This window comes from Saimiri boliviensis, chromosome 6, assembly GCF_048565385.1.
Source record: "Saimiri boliviensis isolate mSaiBol1 chromosome 6, mSaiBol1.pri, whole genome shotgun sequence".
NCBI classification, from domain to species: domain Eukaryota; kingdom Metazoa; phylum Chordata; class Mammalia; order Primates; family Cebidae; genus Saimiri; species Saimiri boliviensis.
The window spans coordinates 72,301,476-72,326,033 of NC_133454.1; the positions used below are offsets into that span (position 1 = coordinate 72,301,476).

Consider the following 24,558-nt stretch of genomic DNA (forward strand, 5'->3'; position numbering starts at 1 on the left):
ATAATGTATCCACGTTAACATAATGTGGATTATGATATACTCCTCACCGCCCCCCCGCCCCACCATCTTAACTGTTCTTGCTTTGTGAATATCCACTGTACCATCTTAACTACTCTTATGCTATACTCCACCCGCCACTGTAAATGAACTTATGGTAATGTATACTCCTTGCCCCTACCCCCACAACTGTAACTGATCTTACTCCATGACACCCAAGAGATTTGCCCCAACCTATAAAACCAACTCCTATCCCACTGTCTTTCGCTAACGTGCTTTTTGGCCTCAGCCCACCTGCACCCAGGTGAATAAACAGCCACGTTGCTCACACAAAGCCTGTTTGGGGGGTCTCTTCATTCAAAGCATGCATTTTAACAACTAGCAGTATATGCGAGCTCCAGTTTCTTCACATCCTCCACAACACTTGTTACTGTCTGTCTTTTTCATTGTAGCCATTTTGGTGGGTGTAAACTGGTATCATATTGTGGTTTTGATTTGTGTTTCCCTAATTGCTCCTTGTTTTTATGTTATCACTCACATTTTACCATTTAATGATATGCTCTGGGGCCTGACATCTTGTGAACAAGAACCCCATGGAGCGGGAGAGCCATGAGTTTCAGGGACAGATAGTCCCAGGTTTGAACCCCTCTGCTTCTACTAGTTATATGAGCTGGAGCAAGTTATTTAACTCTCTTGAGTCTCAGTTTCCCCATTTATTTTATGTGAGTTATAATATTAACTGCTGTTGGTGTTGCTGTTATTATAAGATAAATCTATAATAAAGCCCCTGAGTGGACCTGGCACATAGCAAGTCCTCAGTGAATCTCACCAATGAATGTAAGAGTCAGAAAGGAGATTTCTAGTCTGGGAGGAGACCTAGGCTGGGGACTGTTTAGTTTTTTTTGTTGTTGTTATTTTTTGTTTGTGTGTGTGTGGTTTTTTTTTTTTTTTTTTTTTTTTTTTTTTTTTTTTTTTTTTTAGAGATGGAGTTTCACTCTTGCCCAGGATGGAGTGCAGTGGCATGATCTTGGCTCACTGCAAACTTTGCCTCCCGGGTTCAAGTGATTCTCTTGCCTCAGCCTTCCAAGTAGCTGGGATTACAGGTACACACCACCACGTCTGGCTAGTTTTTGTATTTTTAGTAGAGATGGAGTTTCACCATGTTGGCCAGGTTGATCTTGAACTATTGACCTTGTGATCTACCTGCCTTGGCCTCCCAAAGTGCTAGGATTACAGGTGTGAGCCACCGCGCCCAGCCGACTGTTTAGTTTTTAATCTATTATCTGCTTTACTCCAGCAACTTTTTGCAACAGAGACATTTCTATGCCAGACATTGGCCTCTCTGTGCCTCTATTTTCCCTCTATGCTATGGAGGCGTGTTCTCCTCAGGAGGGCATCATGCGAGGGCATGAAGAACGAAGCTGTTGTCAAGTGTGATAGGTTCTAACACTTCCAAGTCTGTCTCTTGCCTCAACCATCAGATTATCCACTGCCCAAGGGAATGTCTCCTCCCTCAGACAATGGGCTCTCCTCCTGTGCAGAGTCTCTCCCTGCTGTGTCCCTGTCCCTCAATAGAAGAGACAGGACACTCAGGAACTGTGGGCTGATTTAAAAGGCTGGTTCCCATCCCTCTGGTATGACAGAAACAAGGTTATCCCTCACTCTGAGTTGAGATCTGCCTTCTGGTACCACAGGACAGCCCCTACTCTGTCCCAGGCCATGAAAACCAGCTGGGACTGACTGCCTTGGGAGTCAGGACACCAGACTCTGTCTCAGCTACTGCAGAGTTCATCTTCCTGGGGCTCAGTTCCCAGCCCACGAGTTCCTAAGGGGAGAGCTGGACCCATTAGCCCCTGGGTTCCTGGCATCCACACAGGGCTGGGCACAGAAGCCACTGACTCAGCCTACACCATCTCCATAGATCAATGACTTCGTCTTGTGCAGGCCCTGCCCTCCCATGGAGCTATTAATGACATGGCCAACCTTGGGAATGGGGAAGCGGCAATATATCACACCATGCCAGGGCATTGGCCCTAACTATACAAGTCAGCAGTCAGAGAGGGAGAGTCAGAGCCTGGGCTGCCAGATGCCCACCCCAGACTGAAACAGAAACCCATTTCAGAGAAAAATGAGGAAACGGCCCCGAGGCAGGAGTGGGCAGGGTGGGCTGTTGCACCCAACTTCCTGAGAGTCTCAACTGGCCCTGGTTCCTCTGCTGTAATGGGCACCTATTGCCAGGCTCTGCCGACTCACTCTCATGCAAAGGAACCAGGAAAGCTAGGTTCAGAGCTCTGGGTCTGCACACTGACGAATTATAGTTCCAGCTCCCACACCGGATGTGATCTTTTAACTTCTCTGAGGCCTCAGCTTTCTCTACTGCAAAATAGGAATAACAATAATCCTGACAGCTTTCTTTCTCTTTCCTTCCTTCCTTCTTTCCTTCCTTCCTTCCTTCCTTCCTTCCTTCCTTCCTTCCTTCCTTCCTTCCTCCCTCCCTCCCTCCCTCCCTCTCTCTCTTTCTTGAGACCAAGTGTCGGCTCACTGCAGTCTCCACCTCCCGGGTTCAAGCCATTTTCCTGCCTCAGCCTCCTGATGCTTTCATTTTTGCATGAAACACTTGACACATTGTAGTTGCTCAATCAATGACAGACATTGCTATTATTGCTTAACTTTCTCTTTCAGCTCAATTTTGACAGAATGATTGATTCATCTGTTATTTCATTTATTTATTCATTCAGCCAAACAGCCAACACATACCCACTAGGTAAGCCACAACAGTTAATAAAGTTTTTGGAGTTAGGTAAGAATTGAAACCCCAGCATTGCCACCAGTTGGCTGGATAACTCTAGGAGAGCCATTTCCCTTCAACAAGCCTTCATTTCCTTGCCTGTAAAATGGGAACAATAAATAGCATTTCTGGAGAGTATTGGGATGTTACAAAGAATCAGCGGCACTTGAGGCCAGCAGTTTAAGACCAGCCTGGGTGACATAGCAAAACCCTATCTCTACAAAATATTTTAAAAATTAGCTGAGCATGTGGCGAGTGCCTGTAGTCCCAGATACTTGGGAGGTTGAGGCAGCAGGATTGCTTATGCCCAGGAGTTCAAGGTTACGGTAAGCAATAATGGTGCCACTGCACTCCAGCTTGGGTGACACAGCAAGACTCTATCTTTAAAAACATTAAATCTAAAAATAAAAAGAGTCAGTGGGACAGTGGTGTGAAAGCAGCCAGTGCATAGCCACAGATGGAAAAACAGGTGGCGGGTAGGCTGCGCAGAGGAGCCAGGCAAGCTTCTGACCCTGCAGAACGGGCCATGCTGGGAGCTCCCGGCAATCAGGCCTCCAGAGACAGCCACAGGATAAGGCAAGGGCAGGACAGAAGAGTTGGCAGGCTCAGAGACAATTGCCAGGTTTCCGGACCATGGCCCCCTTCCTTTCTGATAAACTGACAAACAGTGAGGAAATGCAAAAAAAGATTGTAAGAATTTTAGAAGAGCCCCAGCCACACAGGGAGTCGAGGGTGGCGTAGAGTTCCCCCACCCAGCCAGGCATCCACACGCACATACGCTGGAAGCTGGACATTCTCGCTCTCCTGTACACACCCAGGGGCTTGGCACACACACAGATGTACCTTCTGGGCACAACACTTTAGAGTTTGCAAAGGGCCTTCTCATTTTTCATCTCATTGATACTGAGGGGTGGAGAGTTTCCCTGAATCTGACCCATTCTAGAGCTGGCAAGAGATGGGAGTCCCAAATATCTTCAAGAGGCGGGGGCTGAATGCAGGGGCTGTGCTGCCTGTTTCCTCTGTGTTGATATCAGCGGAGCCAAATGGCAATAGAAACTCCAGAAAAGTTTTAACACAGCTCCCCCAGATATGCCCTTTCACCCTTAACAAGTCACACTTGGACTCAGGGACTCATTCTCCCCACCACTCTCGTGGGGCCAGCTCCTGGCTGCCCTAAGATTTAGCTGGGATGGCAGAGGTGAGAGGTTTCCCAAGGGCCTCCTCTGTGGACAGTTATTCGGTCACTAATCCTTTCTACTCACTCCCTCAACCAAAGTTTCTGGGGAGTTCTGAGGGCAGGGCCAGCCTCTCCATGAGGGTCCCTCATCAGCATACTATACTTAGCAGTTTCCACATACGCAGGGGGAGACCACTGTTGCCCCCATTTTAAAGAGTAAGAAATTGAGGCCCAGAGAGGCAAAGTGTTTTTGCCAGCCACTTGGATTCACACCCAGACCTCTGTGGCTCCGAATCCTGCCTGAGCTATTCCACTTCTCCAGCAAGGCGCGGCGCAGCACCAATGTGTCCGTGTCCTCCCCTCCCGTCCTGCATGTCTCACCCCTCCACGCTGTGCAGTCTGCAGGCTCCAGGCACAGCCAGGCAGAGGAAGGAGGAGGACCCCAGGGCCTGCCCCCCTGCCACTCTTGCCTGCGATGAGCCTTGGGGGCTGCAAGTGGACTGCATGTGCTCAGGAAGCTCCTAGGGGAGCTGAGGGGCGCAGGCCCTCCCAGGCAGGGACCCAGAAAACTCACCCAGGAGTTAGCGAGTGCCTCAGTTGCAGTTTGTGAAGTGCTGGTACAAATTCCCGCTCGTGGAGCAGCGCCTGCTGCCAGAAAGTTTCTGTGCCTGAAACTGCCGCATGCGATGTCTGGCAGAAGTCTGGAGAGGCAGCAGATGAGGGAACTGAGACATCTGGGAGAGGAAGTAAGTTGCCACAGCACAGAGCTGGCAAGCAGCAGGGCCAGGGCTCAAATCCCGAGAACTCTGACGCTCAAGTCCCTTACACCAACGCTGACCTCAGCCTCTACCCAGGTGCCAGCAAGTCACTTCATTCACCCTCTGTTTGTTCACCCAAACAAGCAGCATCACCCATTTAGCCCCAGGGACTGTCTGGAGGATGCAGTGAGATAACATTTCAGGACCAGGGCCTGGTACAGGGAAGGCACGCGTCAGGTAGCCACTTTTTCTCATCCTCCCCATTCTGTGGAGTCTGGAGATGGCCCTGCTCCTGCTTGTTGCTGCTGCAGGAAACCATTACCCTGGTTTTCTCAGCAGTGCCTGGAGGTCTGAGAGAAGCTGAGACCCCGAGATTAATGGCTCTCTTGTCTGTGGCTCCAACCCTGTGGGTCCAGACAAGCCCCACCCAGGAATGAGGATGGCACTGAAGACGGAAGGTGATCTTGGGGGAAAGGCTGACTGCAGACGACCCTCCCTTCCCCAGCACCAATCCATCCTTGAGCTTGGGCTTGATGAGAAGAAGGCAGCCAGGGTGGCTCTAGCCAGGCCTATGGTGGGCCCTCTCCAACTGTAAGGTGATGCATTCTCCCTCTTCCTCCTCCTCCTCTTCTTTGTAACAAGTGCTTATTGGACACCTATTCTATTCAAGTAATGTTCAAGGCACTTGAGGTCAAAAAACAAAGTCCTGCCCTTGAGACAGCTGTATTCTAGCAGGGGAGATTCATTTCTTTTGGTTAATGAGTAAATATATAGCAGGTCGGGTAGTGATAAGAGCAGCTGTAGAGAAACATAAAGGAGGGTAAGGGGCAGAGAGTCAGGGGGCTGTAGCCTCAGACAGGTAGACAGGCCCCATCTGGATTTGCCAGATCCCCTCTCCCAGCCCCCTGGCCCCGAGCCCCCACTCTGTGCCGGGCCCTGTCTTGGTGGATCTCAGCAGCAGGCCATGGTCAAGGCCCAGACTCCCTGGGTACAGGCTGCAGCTCAGGCCCACCAGGGCTTTGGCAGGGAGTATCCTGAGCTTGCGCCCCACTCCTGGCCCTGGGGAAGTTCTCTGCCTCCTCTGTGGTCCAGAGAGGGAGCACATCCCTCAACCAATCCCCAGTCCCAATATCCCAGTAGATGGGAAGGCACCAGACCCAGAGAAGGTCAGGGCTTGCCTGGGTCACACAGCAAGGCAGACGTGTTCCTGCTCCCCCTTCTGCCCTCTCCCCCGGGATGTCCACGAAGGTGGTACAGGGGCGAGCCTCACAGCACAGTGCTGGCCTGTGAGGGGCTGGCTGTGCCCCCCGTCAGATCTTGGTAAAGGAGTGTGAGGTGTTCCTGTGGGAGGCCCACCTGGTAGTGCCAGCCTGCCCCACCCTCTAGGGTCTGGGAGCCAAATCCTCATACCCTAAGCCCAAGGAAGCTGAAAGCACTTTCCTTCCAGCCCCAGCTTATGAGAGTTTTGGTCAATCCTGCCTCAACTTGCTGTGTGACCTCAGACAGTCCCATCCCTCTCTGGGCCTCAGTTCCCTCATCTGCCAAACAGAGGAAGTGAAGGCACTTACATCTCAGGGGTGTCAGGAAGAGCGAGCAAGACACTGTCAGGAAGGCAGTTTTGCAAAGTTTTAGACACTATCCAGAAGACAGGCAGGCAGAAAACTCTGAAAACCAGCCCCTCACCCTGTGGGGCCCTGAGGTAGCCCCAAAGCAGGCCCTTGAGCCTTGATGGGAAATCAGCACAAATTCCACGGAACTAGTTCTTCCGAAAAGACAAAACCACCTCTGCTCCCAGCCAGCTGACAGGAAGGGCCCCTCCTCTGTCCTTGCGGTGAGAAGGTGTCGGGGAAGAGACGGGAAAGGGACAAGGCTGGGAAAGCTTATTCCTGGAGGCAGAGACGTAGCCTTGAGGTAGCTTTGAGAGACACCATCCCCCATCAGGCCCCCAGGCTGGGGGAGAATGTGAATGCTGGGTGCAGTGTCTGCCTGGAGGCACGCGTGTGCCTGCGATGGAAAATGCACCTGCATTCACAAGGCACAGGTGTTTGGGATTGTGCCCAAGTGCGTGCGTGTGTATTTCTGTGAGTGGCTCTGGGGTGTGTACATCTGTTCACATACATGTTTTCCCAGGCCCGCGCCTCCGCAGGCGCTCCACACATGCCGCTCCTGGGGAGCCCCACAAACCCTTAGTCCACAGGCCTTGTTTTCCCAGTTTCCGAAATCCTTGCCATAATCCCAAACCGTCCCAGATGCCAAGGGAGATTTGTGGGGTTCCCAGGCTCTTGATTTTCCCCGGGAATAAAAGCAGTTACATAAGAGGAGGAGGAAGCCTTAGGGGGTAACTTTCAGGCGCAGGCTCTCCCAGCTCAGCCCAGGCTGCAAGTAGGCTCCTCACCGGGAGGGCAGGAGTGCCCAAGGCTGAAGCCCCGCAGACCCTCTGTTGCCTGTGGGCACTGACCCCCCCACAGCCACCCTCCTGCACTCCGTCACCAGCAGGAAGCCCCCTGGGTCCTGTACAATGAATCAAGTGCTTTACAGTTTACACCCCACATGCCCTGGCTGGGTGATGCTCACCACTAGCTGGCCAGGCTGACCTTGGCGCCCCAGCCCTGGAGTTCCTGCTCCCACGCCGTCACTGCTAGCTCAGTCCTAGGGTCTTCATTCCTAGCCCTGAGCTGGACTACAGCTCAGTACTGGCTACTCCCTTGGGTGGGTCTCATCCCTTCCTGAACCTTGGTTTTCCCAGCTGTGGAGTGGAGAGCTGTTCCAATCCACACGAGTCAAGGGCTGAGAAGGCCTGTAGCCTGTGATGAGACCCCTGGCAGGCAGGAATGGTCTTGTGCACATCCCTGGCCACCACCCGTTGCCTCCTAGCTGCTCCCACAGCGGGAGGAAAAACACTACCCTGAGCCCTCTTGACTGAAACAGGAGGCTGCCTGGCCCCGGGTCTGCAGGAGACATGGTCCTTCTGGAATTCAGATCAGATCCTAAAGAGGTTTGCAGGAAGCATGCTTGGTGGTCTTCTTGGACCGGAGGAGACTGGACACCTTTTTTTTTTTTTTTTTTCCGGATGGGGTCTTGCTCCATCACTCAGACTGGAGTGCAGTGGTGCAAACACATAGCTCACTGCAGCCTTGACCTCCTAGGCTCAAATGATCCTCCCTCCTCAGCCTCCCAAGTAGTTGGGACTATAAGTGTGAGCTACCATGCCTGGCTAATTTTTGTATTTTTTTGTATAGACAGGGCCTTTCTAGTTTGCACAGGCTATTGTTGAACTCCTGGTCTCAATCAATCCTCTTGCCTCAGCCTCCCAAAGTTTTGGGATTACAAACGTGAGCTACTACATCTGGCCAGAGACTTGGCCCTCTTGCTGAGCCACAGAGGTTTTCCCTCTCGGCAACCTGAGCCCCTCATTCTGTCCAGAGTCTAGGGTCTGCTGTTTGCCATCCATCATAGGAAAACACAGAGAGGCCACAGAGACCTGGCAGAGTTATAAGGAGCACGTGCCCGTGGGTGCAATTCTGTACTGGCACATGCACAGCACACGCAGACCTGGACACAGCCCCACAGAATTCACACAGCTTCACACATGCTTAAGTACACGTGCCCTGGCATCTGCCACACTTGGGAACACACTACCCACAGCAGGCACACAGGCACCCTCACGTGCATGCACCCGCTTCCAGCCAGCATACATAGGGCTGTAGCTTAGCTCAGCAGCAAGTTGCAAAGAGCTTTCAGAACCAGGAAAGAGATGGGAGAGGAAGAGCTGAGTCCTTGGATCCCCAAGCCCTTCCTTTGACCCTCCCAGAGAAGCTAACAGGTTTCCCCAGGAGCACAGATGGTGTGTCTGGCTCACCCTCTTCAGCCATCCTACACAAGTCCTGGCCAGAATACTCAGAGAAAAGACGCAAAGGTTTCTATGGGAGGATGGTCCCCAACTTGCCCAGTCGGCCACCAGTCCTGCTTGTCACCAGCCCAATTCAGGCTAATCACTGAATTTTGGAGCTCTCCATCCCCCGGCCTATGCTGAGTTCAGACATGGCTGTGCATCCATGAAGCTGCTGGCTCTGCAGGAGGCTTTTCTACAACCTGAGGTCTCTCAGAGAGAACGAGGTTTGCCTTTGAGGTCTCTTCAGCTCCATTTCTTGTTCTCTCTCTCCTTCCTCTTGATGGCCTTTCAAGGTGGCCAGTAACTCCACAATTCCCTCATCCGAGGGGTGCCTAGAATGCAAAATCTGAACCTTTCTCTCCCCTAGGGCCACCCTCCGCTGACAGCTGTGAAGTACTCCCAGCACCTGTGCTGCTCTGCTGAGGAGGGGCCTCTGGGTTCACTGTCATCCACCCCAGAGAGCATGTGGCTATTTTACCAGGCACCTGCTTCCACTCCAGGCTGGCTTAGGCAGGGAGGAGGCCTTTTCTGGGGCTTCTCACATGATTCTGCTGAAGTGACCTCTTCCCTGGGAGTTTCTAAGTTTGCAAGAGTCAGACTGCCAAAGCCAGGGCCAGAATCCTCCAACGATGGAGCCCAGAATTGGAGAATGTTAGAGTTCTGGAGTGTAGAAAGTTGGAGTTTGAATTGTACACTTCTAGAATGTTAGGGTAATTACAGACTCTTAGGGCTAGGACTGTGGAATTATAAACAATTATAGCCAGAATTGGGGATTAAAGGAAATCAGGGCCAGAAGTGACGACAACATCACTTGGTCCCACCCCCCGACAGCTGAGAAGAGAGCTGGCCTCATCATTTAGCAAGTCAGGGCTGGGCCAGGCCTCCTTCTGCCCAGGAGGGTTCTGTCTTCCAGACCTTCCAGAGAAGCTCTCAGGGGCTCTGGGGCAGCAATTCTCTCTGCTAGGGGAAGCTGGGGACAGTGGCTTGCCTCTGCCCCTGTCCAAGCTTGTACTGGCCCATCACGGCACCCCGTCACCACGAGATATATTTAGGTGCCCTCCCCAGATGTTTCCACAGCTCCCAACACTGCCTTTTATGTACCCTTGTCCTCCAAGGCCTGCAGGCAACTCCTCCAAACTGACCCAATGAAGTCAACAGGAACAGGGGCACTTTGCTCTGCCAATGCAAATGTTTTAGCTACAGAAATAAGGCTCAGCCTGCAGGGGGCCTCCTGGTCCATGTCTGCCTCCAGCTCAGTGCTGACCTCACAGCCTCCCTTTCAGCTCCCAGGACCTATCTTGGTCCAGGTCCAAACAATCCTGATCCTGTTCTGGACTTTACTCATTCTAGGCAGAGGGCACCCCAGGCCCGTACCCCTCCCAGTTCCCAAATACACTCATACACGGGGTCAGCGTTTTTCTCTTCCTCCAGGGTTTTTCAGGACAGAGAAGCCTCCATCCAAGCCTATGGCTGCCCCTGCATTTCTCCCCTCACCTCTCTCCCATGCTCCATCCCAGGCTTTGACAAAGACCTGCGTCTTCCCCTCCCAGAATACATCTTCCCAGGAATCAGATGGTCACTGAAAATTCAACAAGGATTCGGTCTGGGAATGGGAATGGATCTCCCAGACATACTCAAATAGGGGCTCTCAGATTCCCACCCACACAGCTTATTGGAATCATTGGCTCTGTGAAAACTGAGAGTTCCTGGGGTGGGCAGGGACCCAGTCGTGTGGTGGTTGACATCACTATCGTCATAGTTTTGTCACCAGCTGTTAGGATGTGTATCAGAGATTGTGCCACTTTATGTCCAGGTACTCAGTGAGTCCTAAAAATAACCTATGAGGCAAATACTATCCACATCTCCACTTTACAAAGGAAGAAACTGAGGCACAGTGAGGTTTTGCCCAAAGTCCTGCAGATAAAGTGCCAGAGCCCTTTCGCAAGCCTCTCTAATATTTCTGCATTTGCCTAAAACAAATTTGAACCAAGCTTGGATGACACAACCACCAAACTGTCCCAGGAGGCAGCCTGCTAGGGGAACCCTCTTATTCATGGTCCTCAGGGTTCTGCAGCCTCTTCCTGCCCAGGCAGTGGAGAAAAAGCAAGAACCTCACTGATGGTCAGGGTTCCTCCTCAGAAGCCCAGCTTTCCTGCCCCTGCCCTAGAAGTGGCCAAGACAACCTTCCCCCCGCCAACCTCCCAGCACACAGCATGTACCCAGCATCACAGCCTCACTCCTGCCGAGCCCAAGTCCTTGCATCTCAGTTTGGGAGACAGGCAGGGGATTCTCACCCCAAGATAAACCCAATTTACCTCCAAGCCTTGAGCCAACTCAGTGGATGGGAATTTATCAGAACAGTATTTTTACATTAAAACCAATACAGAAATATTATAGAAGAATGCAAAATCCAAAGGAATTTTGGAAGATTAAAAAAAAAAAAAAACGAGACTTTGGAGCAGCTTCTCTTGTGTGTGCGTGTGTTTGTGTGTGTGACAGGGTGAGCCTGGGACCTGTCATACTTCCTCCACCCAGATCCGGGTGAGCTTGCACTCTCCCAAGCCCTCCGGAGCACTGGGTGGAAAAGGCAGAGCCACCCTCGGGCCACAGAACACATTCTGTCAGTGTCACCCCTGCACAAATGTGCCCCACCTTCCATCACCTGGCTCAGCACACCACAGGGGCCACGGATATGCCACACAAAACTCACATCTCACAATTCACGCAAAGCACACCCAGTGCACCATCCTGCCACGGCTCCTGACACAAAGTGCACATGCACTGTGGACTCCTGTGTTAGCCCAGCACAGTCACTCAGAGCTATAGAGAGGTGCTGTGCACCCTTCTTGCAGGCAGACAAACACCACAATCCATGGGTCACACTTGCACATACTGCACACTAACCGCATACAACCCACTAACCCAATGTGCTCACAGTAATTTTTTTTTGGCGAGACAGACTCTTGCTCCGTCGCCCAGGCTGGAGTGCAGATCGCGGTCACAGTCATCATTGACACATTGCCCACGCTACACACACGTAGAGGGACTCACCCCCGGCACCTGCCCTGACCGGCCGCGACCCTGGAGTGGGCAGGCCTGCTCCGCACCCCCGCGCCCCGGCACACTTTACCCCTTCCATCCCCCGCCACCCCTCTCGCTCCCGCTCACCTGCGGCCGCTCAGCACCAGCTGTCTCGGCCCAGAAGTCGCTCGCCCGCCCGGGTGCTGCTGGGAGGCGAACCCGCCAAACGCCAAACGAGAGGACAGTGTAGACAGCGGCGGGCGGTAGCAGCTCCGGCCCCAGCGTCCCTGACACCAGGCAGACTGAGAGCAAAGAGGCGGGGTGGGGCTATGGCCAGGCGGCCTCGGCACCCCGCGTTGGAGTCCCGCCCAGCCTGGACTGGCCTCGGCTGCCCGCCCCCGGGGGATGAGGGGGAGGTGATGTCTGGAAGAGGCTGCAGGCCTCAAGGGACTGCTCCTGGTCTGGAGCCTGGGGACCGGTGGACTCCAGTCCAGAATCCTTCGAGACTTTATCTTTCCCTGGCCTCAGTTTCCTTCTTTGCATTAGTATGTGTGTATGGAGCATCAGAGCTGAAGGGGCCCTTAAAGGCACCGATCTCTGTCGGATAGCTCTGTCTCTGCCCTCCCCAGGCTCTGTCCCACCGGCTTCTTTCTCACTCTGCACATTCTCCCTGGGGAAGGCACTTGTTCTCTTTATTCTCCTTTTATTCAGCAAATGTTGAATTTCTATCTGCCAGGATAGAAATAACTTTTTAAACAACAACAACAACAAAGAAAATTATGAAAGAAAATGTTAATAAGCTCGGTGTAATAAAGTTCTGTTTATACAAAAACACTAAAAAAGAAAAAAGCAAAAAGACAGACTACAGACTGAGAGATTATTGCAACACATGTAACAAAGGATTATTACCTAGCATACAAAAATAACTTCTAAGGCTGGGTGTGGTGGCTCACGCCTGTAATCCCAGCGCTTTGGGAGGCTGAGGGAGGGGGATCACGAGGTCAGGTGCTCAAGACCAGCTTGACCAATATGGTGAAACCCCGTCTCTACTGTAACTACAAAAATTAGCCGAGCATGGTGGCACGTGCCTGTAATCCCAGCTACTCAGGAGGCTGAGGCAGGAGAATCACTTGAACCTGGGAGGTGGAGGTTGCAGTGAGCTGAGATCACACCACTGCACTCCAGCCTGGGCGACAGAGCGAGACTCTATCTCAAAAAAACAAACAACAACAACAACAAAACTCCTACACGTCAATAGGAAAAAGCTAAACACTTTAACAGAAAAATGATCAAAAGACATGAACAGACATTTTACAGAAAAGAAAGCAATTATGGCCAATACTCATATGAAAAGATGTTCGACCTCACTACCAGCCAGGGAAATTTTAATTCAAACCAAATGAAATGATACTATTTCATGTATATCTAATTAGCAAAAATTTTAAAGTTTGATAATCAGTTTGGTTGAAACCAATTCCATTCCTCCATTGCCCTAGACACATTTCTGCATGTGGCCAGAGACTACCCTATGGACAGCAGGCACAGACATTTCCATCATCACAGGAAGTTCTAAAGCTCTTAAAATACTGACTACTTCATTATCTGACACTGAATATGCTGTGTTTTGTCACACACAGAAGCACTCCTGATTCTGCTGATTCTGCTCAATTCAAACAAAATTGGTTTGGCTTCAACCAATAATTGGTTATTCAGCAAACGCTGAAACCAATTATTTGGTCGAAACCAAACCAACTTTGTTTGAATTGACAGGAATTTTTACATACTGCTGGTGGGACTAGAAGTTGAACACAACTAAGTTGAAGAACAATCTGTCAATATCTAGTAAAGGTGAAAATGCACAGTCTAAAACTGAACCATTCCACTTCAAGGCATATACCCAGGAGAAACACCTGCACATGTACATCACAGCGTTGTATCTTATACCAAGACATTGGGAACAATCAAAACGTCCATCAACAGGAAAGCGGAGAAATAAGTTATTATTCCAATATTATTGTTATCTGAACTCTCAGTCAGTCAATATTCATTATAATGACTTGCAGAAATGTTACAGAAAATCTGACAGAACGAATCGTGTGTCACCAGCATGAGTCTGGGTGAGGTGCTACAGGAGCAGACTGCGGTCATTCCCGAGCTGTTCTCTCCATAGGCTAGGGTCGCTCTCATGTCCATGTCCTTTAATGTATCTGATGCACAATCATTACTATCTTCCTCTTCCCTTCTTTTTTTTTTGAGATGGAGTCTCGCTCTGTTGCCCAGGCTGGAGTGAATGATCTCAGCTCACTGCAACCTCCGCCTCCCAGGTTCAAGCGATTATCCTACCTCAGCCTCCCAAGTAGCTGGGATTACAGGCACCCACCACCATACCTGGCTAATTTTTGTGTTTTTAGTAGAGGCGGGGTTTTGCCATGTTGGCCAGGCTGGTCTCTGGCCACATGCAGAAATGTGTCTAGGGCAATGGAGGAATGGAATTGGTTTCAACCAAACTGATGATCGAACTTTTAAAATTTTGCTAATTAGATATGCATGAAATAGTATCATTTCATTTGGTTTGAATTAAAATTTCCCTGGCTGGTAGTGAGGTTGAACATCTTTTCACTCCTGACCTCAGATGATCCGCCTGCTTCAGTCTCCTAAAGTGCTGGGATTACAGGTGTTAGCCATCATGCCTGGCCTCTTCCCTTCATTATTAAGTGTAATTGTCTTCTAAGAAAGTGGGAAGGCCTGAGAAGAAAGTAGTTGAGCCTGAGAGATCTAGAAAAGCCTATTTATTATTAGAAGAAAATGCAGCAGTGACAAACTCATTGGGAGGTCTGGAGAGTGAAAGATGTGAGCCCAGAGGAGGCCTCAGCCCTGTCTGGCAGGGTGGGGCCTTCTGAGAAGGCTTCAGAAGGCAGGTGCCTCCTTCCTGTGCTGCCCCTGCCCATCCTCTTTGTCTTTGCAGAGTGTGCTAGGGAATTGGGGAGTCAGGAGGCATCACTCTTTGGAGAGTTAAAGACATCATGATCACTTGTTTATTCTCTGACACCTGCTATGTGCCCAGGCCCAGGGAAGCAAAAAAGATGAGTTGTTCATGGCTAGTGTCCTTCAGAAATGCCCAGTGTGGAGAACAGACCGGAACGTGGTGGGCATTGGGACAGAGACATGAAGACACATAGGAGCTCTGAGAGGCTCCCAGCCCAGTCTGCAGTCTGAGAACAGGGAGAACAGGGGTGTTAAGGCACAGGTTGTGTCTTAGGCTGGGTTCAAAACAACTAGAGTTGTTTGGGTAAAGTAGGATCAAGATGTTCCTGTTTACAAGAGGGACAGCTCGCGAAGACCAAGAGGTAGGATTGAACATGGACAACTCTGAGAACCTCATGAAGCTCAGTCCTACTGGAGAGTCCAGAGGAAGAGCAGAGTGGGATAGGAGAGCTGTAGTGAGGGCAGGAGCCAGTCCTCTCGGGATCTTGATGCCAGGCTGGGAAGCTTGGCTTATCCTGAGGGCAGTGGGAGCCATGGAAAGGTCTAAGCGGGGTTGGAGGTGGGGACATGCCCAGAGTTGTGTTTTAGAAAGCTGACTTGTGCTGGCTGCTGTGCAGAGGCAGGGGGTCAATGACGAGTAGTCCAGGCAGGTGACCAGGGCAGTGGGGATGGAGCAGGGGTGATATATGGGAGATGATTGGAAGGTGGATTTGAGAACTTTTTCTTTTTTTTTTGAGATGGGGTCTGACTCTGTTGCCCAGGCTGGAGCTCACTGCAACCTCTGCCTCCTGGGCTCCAGTAAGCCTCCCACCTCAGCCTCTTGAGAAGCAACTGGGACTACAGACGCATGCCGCCATGCCTGGCTATTTTTGTGTGTGTGGTGGGGTAGAGATGGGATTTCACCATGTTGCCCAAGCTGGTTTTAACTCCTGGGCTCAAGCTACCCTCCCACCTCAGCTTCCCAGAGTGGTGCATTACAGGCGTGAGCCACCACACCTGGCCTTGAGGGCTTTTTAAGGAGGTAGAATCAGCAAAATCAGGCAGATTGGATATGAATGTGAGGGAGAGAGAGGGTTCTCGGTTTGGGTCCCTCCGGAAGCCGATCCTAAGGCAAAGATTCAAGTGCAAATCATTTATTTCAGAGGTGATTCAGGGAAAAGAGGTGAGCCACGGTGGCTGCCGAGCAGGTCCTCACTGTGGGTCAGTCCGAGGGGGAACCTGTGGGTGGCTGCGCAGAACCAGCTGCAGGGAGGTCACACCCAAAAGGGCAAGGAAGCCGCAGCATTTGGTTACCAGCTCCAGGTGTCAGGGGTTGAAGGCTGATCCTCGAACTTTCTGGCCAAGTATGCTCCAAAGGCCCGAGGAAACCCCAGGGCAGAAACCCAGGGTCCCACGGTGAGAAGCTGCAGAGGTGTGGGGGTGAGAGTGCTAAGTGGCACTGGCAGCCCCAGCCTTGGTGTCCCTGTGGCCTCCTCTCAGCGCCAGGACTGCTCTTGCAGCTCCAGCCATAGCCCTAGGACCCCCAGCCGCCTTCCTGAGGCCCAGGAGGGGTGGCGGAGGCACAGCATGTGCAGGAGGGAGGGAGCCCTGTCTGCTCCCTGCAGGCTGAGCTCCTCTAGGAGTTGGGGAAGTGTGGGTGGGTTTGGACCTGGAGGCCCTAAGGGCACCCCAGTGTCCTCCCCTCAGCACTCCGCCTATCTCAGTGGGTCCCCCCACTGTCCCTCGGTATGCAGAGCATTGCCCTGGTTTCCGTGGAGACTGTGCTCTGACCTCTGGAAATGCTCCCTCTACCCAGGTTAGCCAAGCCACCTGACCCCACACTCACATCAAGGCAGAGGAACTTGACAGCTCTTTAATGAAACCAAATCCTGTCTCCCAGGGTTGACAGAGGGCTGGAGACACAGATTTGGGACTTACCAGCTTCATGTTTGGGCCTCTAGGTCACAGGGTGGGTGAGGTCACTTCTACTCTCTTTAAGATGGAGCCATCAGTTAAAGGAGGGAAGAGGAGATGTCCAGGAATGGAACTGCAGGGCGGCAGCCAGAGCAGTAAGAGGAGGAGCAGGTCAGTGCCGTGTCACTGAGGCCAAGGGAAGATGGGCCTGGGAGAGGGAGGGAGGCCACAGGCTCAGGGCTAGGCCTGGAGCCGGGCCCAATCCCCACTGGCCCCAGGAGGGTCAAGAAGCCCTTGGTTAAACTGTGTCTGGCCGCTAATTTGCTTCCTCTTGTTCCACTCCCTCCCAGCCTCAGCCATGGCCTCAGAAACCTTAGCAGCTGGCAGGTGCCCAGCAAGATCTGGCACTGGATGAGCCATATCTGGCATTTCCAGCAATTTCTGAGACGTCCCCCTGCCCCTGTAAGCCCCCGGCCTTGGTGTCCCTGTGGCCTCCTCTCAGGGCCCAGCCTGCTCTTTTAGCCCTAGGACCCCAGCCTCCTTCCTGGGGCCCAGGAGCCCCCACATGGCTCCCCTTTGTCTTGTCAGTCCACCAGCCATGGCTAGCCCTTGTTCTGAACAGGAGAACCCCTTCCTGGAAGTTGCCGCTTTTGCATTCCCATCACATTCCTGCTGCCCAACCAAGTGTTAATTCGCAAATTCATGACCCAGGAATCCTGCCCTGGCAGCTCTTAGTCAGGGCTCTGGATTCCTCTCCTGCCTCTAAGCACATTGATGGGACACCCCATTTGGCTCCCTCCTACCAGACCCATGCCCTCCTACCAGACCCATGCCCACCAGAGCTGGTCCTGGTACAAATGTTTAGTTTCGTTTATTTTTTTTCAAGATGGAGTCTTTCTCTGTTACCCAGTTGCAGGGTCTCGGCTCACTGCAACCTCCGCCTCCTGAGTTCAAACAATTCTCCTGCCTCCGCCTCCTAAGTAGCTGGGATTATAGGTGCGTTCCACCATGCCCAGCTAATTTTTTATATTTTTGGTAGAGACAGGATTTCACCATGTTGGCCAGGCTGCTCTAGACTCCCGACCTTGTGGTCCACCCATCTCGGCCTACCAAAGTGCTGGGATTACAGGCATGAGCCACTGTGCCCAGCGACAAATGTTAACATACTTTCTGGCAGCATTAAAAGGAGCATAGTGCCTATGTCAGAGGAGGTGATAGTTCACAGAGGTCTGCTGCTCACACTGCCTATGGAGCACTGTGACTCTGCAACACTGTCTGGTGCCCTTGGGACTGCGGGGACGCTGAGAGGGTAATGAAATCAACACAGGGAACAAAAAGTCAAGTTAGGCCAGGTGTGGTGGCTCATGCCTGTAATCCCAGAGCTTTAGGAGGCCAAGGTGGGCAGATCATTGGTCACCAGGAGTTCAAGAACGGCCTGGCCAACATGGCGAAACCCTGTCTCTGCTAAAAACACACACAAAAATTAGCCAGGTGTGGTGGCGGGTGCCTGTAATCCCAGCTACTGGGGAGGTTGAGGCTGGAGAATCGCTTGAAACCAAGAGGCGGAGGCTGCAGTGGGCTGAGATTGTGCTATTGCACTCTAGCCTGGGCAACAAGAGTGAAACTCTGTCTCAAAATAGAATAGAATAGAATAAAACAAAAGCCAAGTTAATGTTAGTCAACCCTTGGGAGTGGGACAATTCTTTCACCTGGTACCAACAGATCCCTGTCCCTTTTAAAACAGATTTACTGAATCTGGGATTCAAGCAGATATTATTGTTTAGTAAATAGTTTAAACTTCATAATAAAGAAAAAGTTGGTGTTTTCATTTATTTCATCTCTTTAAGAAATCAACAAATCAATATTAAAATATTGGAAATAACCTGTCTATTCACAGGGAACTGGTTAAATAAATCATGGTTGTTAAAACAGAACAAGGGAGTTTTTATGTGGAAGGACCTTTAAGAAACCTTCAGGCCCAGGCATGGTGGCTCATGCCTCTAATTCCAGCACTTAGGGAGGCCAAGGCAGGAAGATCACTTGAGCCCAGGAGTTTGAGACCAGCCTGGGCAACACAGCGAGACCCTGTCTCTAAAAAAATAGAATAAAACAAAATGTAAAGAAAATAAAAATAAATGTGAAAAGGAAGGTTCAGAAGAAATCTAGGTGTAGAAATATGTATATAGTATGTAACCCTTTGTGTATAAAGGAAGAAAAAAGGAACATATCACTTTTAAGATTTGTATATTCATTATAGTTATCTGGTAAGATAAAGAAGCAACCACTGACTGGGTTACTTATTAGTGCTAGTAACAGGGAGATCCTTCACTGTTTAATTTTGTTTGTTTGTTTGTTTGTTTGAATGAAGTAAATGTATTATTTAGTTGAAAATAAAAAGAAGCCGGGCGCGGTGGCTCAAGCCTGTAATCCCAGCACTTTGGGAGGCTGAGGCGGGTGGATCACGAGGTCGAGAGATCGAGACCATCCTGGTCAACATGGTGAAACCCCGTCTCTACCAAAGATACAAAAAATTAGCTGGGCATGGTGGCGTGTGCCTGTAATCCCAGCCACTCAGGAGGCTGAGGCAGGAGAATTGCCTGAACCCAGGAGGCGGAGGTTGCGGTGAGCCGAGATCGCGCCATTGCACTCCAGCCTGGGTAACAAGAGTGAAACTCCGCCTCAAAAAAAAAAAAAAAAAAAAAAAAAAAAAAAAAAAAAAGAAAATAAAAAGAAATAGATCACTTTAAAAAATCAAGATGTCACATTTAGTAAAGGTGCCCCAAATGCTGAGACCTCATAGTGTTTCAATGATGAGAAAAATGGAGTTTTTACCAACAAGGATTGATATAGGGATTTACTTTTTTCTTTCTTTTTAAAAAATTTTTATTTTTTTATAGAGATTGGATTTCACTGTGTTGGCCAGGCTGGTCTCGAACTCCTGACCTCGTCATCCACCTGCCTCGGCCTCCCAAAGTGCTGGGATTACAGGCGTGAGCAACCACGCCCGGTGGAATTTACTATTTTCTAAGTAGTTTTGAATAAATTTAGACATTAGCTTTCTTCAGCCTGGGCAACATGGTGAAAACCCATCTCTAAAAAAAAAAAAAAAAAAACATCAACTGGGCATGGTGGCACATGCCTGTAGTCCCAGCTACTCAGGAAGCTGAGGTGGGAGGATCACCGGAGCCTTGGAGGTCAAGGCTACAGTGAGCCGTGATTGTGCTGATGAACTCCAGCCTGGGTGACAGAGTGAGACTCTGTCTAAAAGAAAAAAAGAAGATATTAACCTTCTTAAGCCTTATTAGGGACAGTTGTATTTCAATTTTTCAGAGGGGGAAACTGAGGCTCAGAGAGGTCAGTGGTCTTTCCCAAGTTTCCCCCATCTGTAAGTAAAGGAGCTGGTCCTGGAGAGAGCCTGGGTGCCCGACCACAGGAACAAAGGAGAGGGCAGAACAAAGTCCACCCTGGGCTGATACAGGGGTTCAAGCGTGTCCTGGGCAGGGACAGGCCTGGGTTGGATTCTGGCTCTTCCGCTGAGAGCTGTGTGGCCAAGCCAAGTTCCTTTCCCTCTCAGAGCTCTGGTCACCTGTCCAATGGTGATAATTCTGTCCTCCCAAGTGGTTTAAGTTTTAACTGGAATAGTGTATGTAAAACTCTCAGTACAGTACCTGGCACAAACAATAAAAATTTCTAACAGTCGAAGTGTTTTCTTTAAATAACTGAACCAGATTTTTAAATTTTTGAGATGGAGTCTCACTCTTTCACCCAGGATGGTGTACAGTGGCACAATCTCGACTCACTCCAACCTCCACCTCCTGGCAGAACCAGATTTTTAGTTCAACTGAACTCCCTAGAGTTCTTGAATTTCCCGTATACCTGCCACATCAATTAAGAAGGGGAGGCTGGGTGCAGTGGCTCACGCCTATAATCCTAGCACTTTGGGAGGCCAAGGTGGGTGGATCATAAGATCAGGAGTTTTAAACCAGGTGAAACCCTTTCTCTACTGAAAATATAAAAAATTAGCCAGGCATGGCGGCACGTGCCTGTAGTCTCAGCTACTCGGGAGGCTGAGGCAGGAGAATTACTTGAACCCAGTAGGCAGAGGTTGCAGTGAGCCGAGACGGCGCCAGCCACTGCACTCCAGCCTGGCAACAGAGCAAGACTCCATCTCAAAAAAAAAAAAAAGAAGAAGAAGAAGAAGACAGGGAGAAGCATTGGAGAATTGAAGGAAGTATAGAAACCACCTTTGCCCTAAAAGATGCTTATGGTTTTATTGGTGAGACAACCTTTAAGGAGGCCCACACAGCCTTTCTGGGAATACAGTTTACTACCGTCAAGGTTCAGTTTATTTTTCTATGCTAACCTCATTGTAAAATGCAGATGGATTGTTTACCCAATTTTATGTGCGGTGGTTTTCAATAAGTGGCAGAATTCACAGTAATAATGAAATGCTGTTTTTTTTCAGAATATTTGATGCCGTTTTATGATCGAGCGTGTTCAGGGTGGTATAGCGGTAGACTTGGTGCCATTTTAAACAACGCTGTGCTTTACTTGTATTCCCAGCTGTGACTGTGCTCCACCTTACCAGAGGCACATACCCAGCTCTCCTACAATCGTCCCGCAGCCATGCTGCTTTTTGGCGTTAATGGTGCCAAAATGGTGGCGCTGCCTTGTGTTCTCCTCGTCATCTGATGATTAATTGTATTACCATCCATGATACTCACTTTGGGCTTCTGGCAATTCACAGACTAGAAAAGTACTAACAGATTAGTGCTGAATTTCATTAAAAATTATCCATTTAAAAACAGCCGACATTCCACAATGTACACCTATAATAAAACACCACACTGAGACAGACGTGGTGACGTCTTTCAGGCATTTTCATGCCTGAAATCCCAGCATCTTGGCAGGGCAGGGGGTGAGGTGGGAATATTGCTTGAGCCCAGGGGTTCAAGACCTGCCTGGGCAACATGGCAAAGCCCTATCTCTACAAAAAGATGTAAAAAAAAAAGTATTTATCTATCTATCTATCATCTATCTATCTATCTATCTATCTATCCATCCTTCCAACCATCCATCTATCTAGGCATGATGGCATGCACCTGTGGTCCCAGCTACTTTGGAGGCTGAGCTGGGAGGATCACTTGAGCCCGGGAAATTGAGGCTGCAGTGAGCCTTCATGCCACTGCACTCCAGCCTGGGTGAGAGAGTGAGACCCTGTTTCAAACAAACAAAAACCAACATAAAAATATTATCATATTGTGCCCCATAAGTATATACAATTATTATTTGTCAATTAAAAATAAAAATTTAAATTAAAAGAGAAACAACAGAATTGTTCATTATAGTTAGGTATTTTTCTTCCAAAGTTTTAGAATAAGGGACTGTAAGACTCATCTCAAAGGGAAAAGCCCTGACTTCCTTCTCTCTTTCGGAGAGGGCCACACATGTGCTTACTCACCAGGGAGCTTGCTTTGGGTGGAAACACTTCCACCTGTCACCACTTGAAGATGTGGCTGGCAGATGCTCTTAGGTTTTGTCACTCTGAGAAGGGGACAAGAGAGGCCAGGAAAACAAAAGCAAAGGCAGTAAGGTTAATAAGATGAAAAGACAAGATTGAGGTCGTTTGGGTCCACCTGGAGCTGTCACAGGCTGGAAGCGGGGGCGCTTCATCGGAATCCTGCTGCCTCTTGTAGAAACGAAACTGTCAAGAAAGAGACCTCTTCCAAAGGACTTGGCACTTCTGGGTTTCGGTAAGCAGATTCTGGTGCCCAACTTTTCTCCAGGCAACGTGTGGACTTGTAGTACATGCCCAGGCTTTGGAAAATAGCAGGAGACAGACGGGTCCCAAACTATAATGGAAAGTGTTTTGGTCCCTTGTATAAAGAGCAACATAGAAAAAGCTGTCTGCAAGATGTTCAGGAGGTGACAAAGCAAGGAAAGAACCAGGATTACCTATTACGGAGGTGATGAAAAGAGCTATGTGAAGACAGACTGAACATTCTTCCATCTAAAGAATCGGTATAGTTAGAAACAATATCTTGTCATGAAAAATCACCAATAAAATAAAAATGTGGATCTTGTATTAGTCAGGGCTCTCCAGAAAAACAGAACCTAAATATATTTAGGAAGTACAGGAAATAATTTTATTATTTATTTATTTATTTATTTATTTAAGGAACTGGCTCACATGATTATGAAATCCGAGAAGTCTCATGATCTACGATCTGTCTGTAAATTGGAAAACCAGTAAAGCTGGTGGTGTCATTCAGGCCAAGTCTGAAAGCCCAAGGACCAGGACACTAGTTTCCGAGGGCAGGAGAAGGTGGATGTTCCCTCTCAAAAAGAGAGCAGGCTGAGTGCAGTGGCTCACGCCTGTAATCCCAGCACTTTGAGAGGCCCAGGCAGGAGGATCACTGCAGTCCAGGAGTTTGAGACCAGCCTGGGCAACAAAGCGAGACCTCGTCTCTATACAAAAAAGTTTTAAAATTAGCCAGGTGTAGTGGTGCACGCCTGTAGTTCTAGCTACTCAAGGGGCTGGGGTGGAGCTTGAACCCAGGAGTTCGAGGCTACAGTGAGCTATGCAGTGAGCTGTGATAGCTCTGGGCAACAGAGCAAGACACTGTTTCTAAAATGAATAAAAAGTGGGGTGCAGTGGCTCACGTCTGTAATTCCAACACTTTGGGAGGCCAAGGCAGGCAGATTACTGGAGCCCAGGAGTTCAAGACCAGCCTGGGAAACATAGTGAGACACATTGTCTCTACAAAAAAATACAAAAATTAGCCAGGGGTGGGGTTCACGCCTGTAGTCTAGCTACTTGGGAGGCTGAAGTGGGAGAATTGCTTGTGGCCAGAAGATTAAGACTGCCTGGGCAACATGGCAAAACCTCATGTCTACAGAAATTTTAAAAAATTAGGCAGGTGTGGTGTCACATGGTGTCCTATAGTTGCAGCAGTGAGCCAAGATTGCAGCACTGCACTCCAGCCTGGGAAACAGAGCAAGATTCTAGAGAGAGAGAGAGAGAGAGAGAGAGTGAATTTTCATATCCTCAGTGGGTTGGATGCTGACTACCCACCTTGGGAAGGGCCAACTGATTTACTCAGCTCACCTACTCACGTGCTAATTTCTTCGAGAAGCATCCTCACAGACACACTCAGAACAATGTCTTACCAGTCATCTGGGCATTCTTTAGCCTGGTCAGGTTGACACATAAAATTAACCATCATAGACCTCCTTACATTATCACCATTTGCCTGGATTTTTAACCAACATTCTTCTTGTTTCTCAGGCTTTAAACAGGGAGTTCAGCACAAGTTGTAATAGAAAACAGAAAGCAATGTCTCCTGGTTCATAGACCCTGGAGAAAAATGTTTGAGATAAATGAACGCTACTGACTCGAAGAAAAGAGAAATGGCCTTGACATGAAAGCTGCAGGTGCTGAAAGGTTTTTGTTTGCCTTGAGCAGATTAAATGAAAGTAAAAGAAGCGAAGATTGGATACTGTGATGTTAATACCCACCGCAATGAAAACCACTGCTTCCTTGGCATAGGCGCTGGTATAAGAGACTTAGAAGACCAAAAGGCTGCCATAAGACGATGGTCGATGACATCAGCACTACAGAAGGTCAGCCTACACATGTGCCCTCTGTGGTGAGAGTGGTTCCAGCAAGTCTTTCCTTCTTTTCTTTTCTTTCTTTCCTTCTATTTCTTTTTCTTTCTTTTTTCCTTCTCTTTCTCTCTCCTGAGGAAACATGGTGACTTCATACAATGATGGATTACAGATGGCCACAAAGCAATCACAGCCTATGAACATCAATACATGATATTTAGAGAGGACAATAAAAAGAAAGAAAAGTTGCTGAGGCCGGGTGCGACGACTCACACCTGTAATCCCAGCACTTTGGGAGGCTGAAGTGGGAGGATCACTTGAGGCCAGAAGATTAAGACTGCCTGGGCAACATGGCAAAACCTCATGACTACAGAAATTTTAAAAATTAGGCAGGCGTGGTGTCACATGGTGTCCTATGGTTGTACCTACCTGGGAGGCT

At 49.6% G+C, this 24,558-nt stretch overlaps 1 protein-coding gene across 6 annotated transcripts in view; it reads right to left on the reverse strand.

The window, feature by feature from the left end:
* Positions 1 to 11,937, reverse strand: part of P2RY6 (pyrimidinergic receptor P2Y6) — a 39,992-nt gene extending 28,055 nt beyond the window's left edge. For 4 of the 6 annotated variants that reach the window (XM_074400963.1, XM_003923434.3, XM_074400960.1 and 1 more), the window contains exons 1-2: positions 11,781 to 11,937; positions 4,537 to 4,663 (exon numbers count right to left, since the gene is read on the reverse strand). The gene's annotated coding sequence lies outside the window, so the exon portion shown is untranslated. Of the gene's footprint in view, positions 1 to 4,536; positions 4,774 to 11,780 lie in introns of those variants that run through there. The other 2 variants (XM_003923436.3, XM_010334310.2) reach the window with 2 other exon arrangements.
* Positions 11,938 to 24,558: the final 12,621 nt, after the last annotated feature.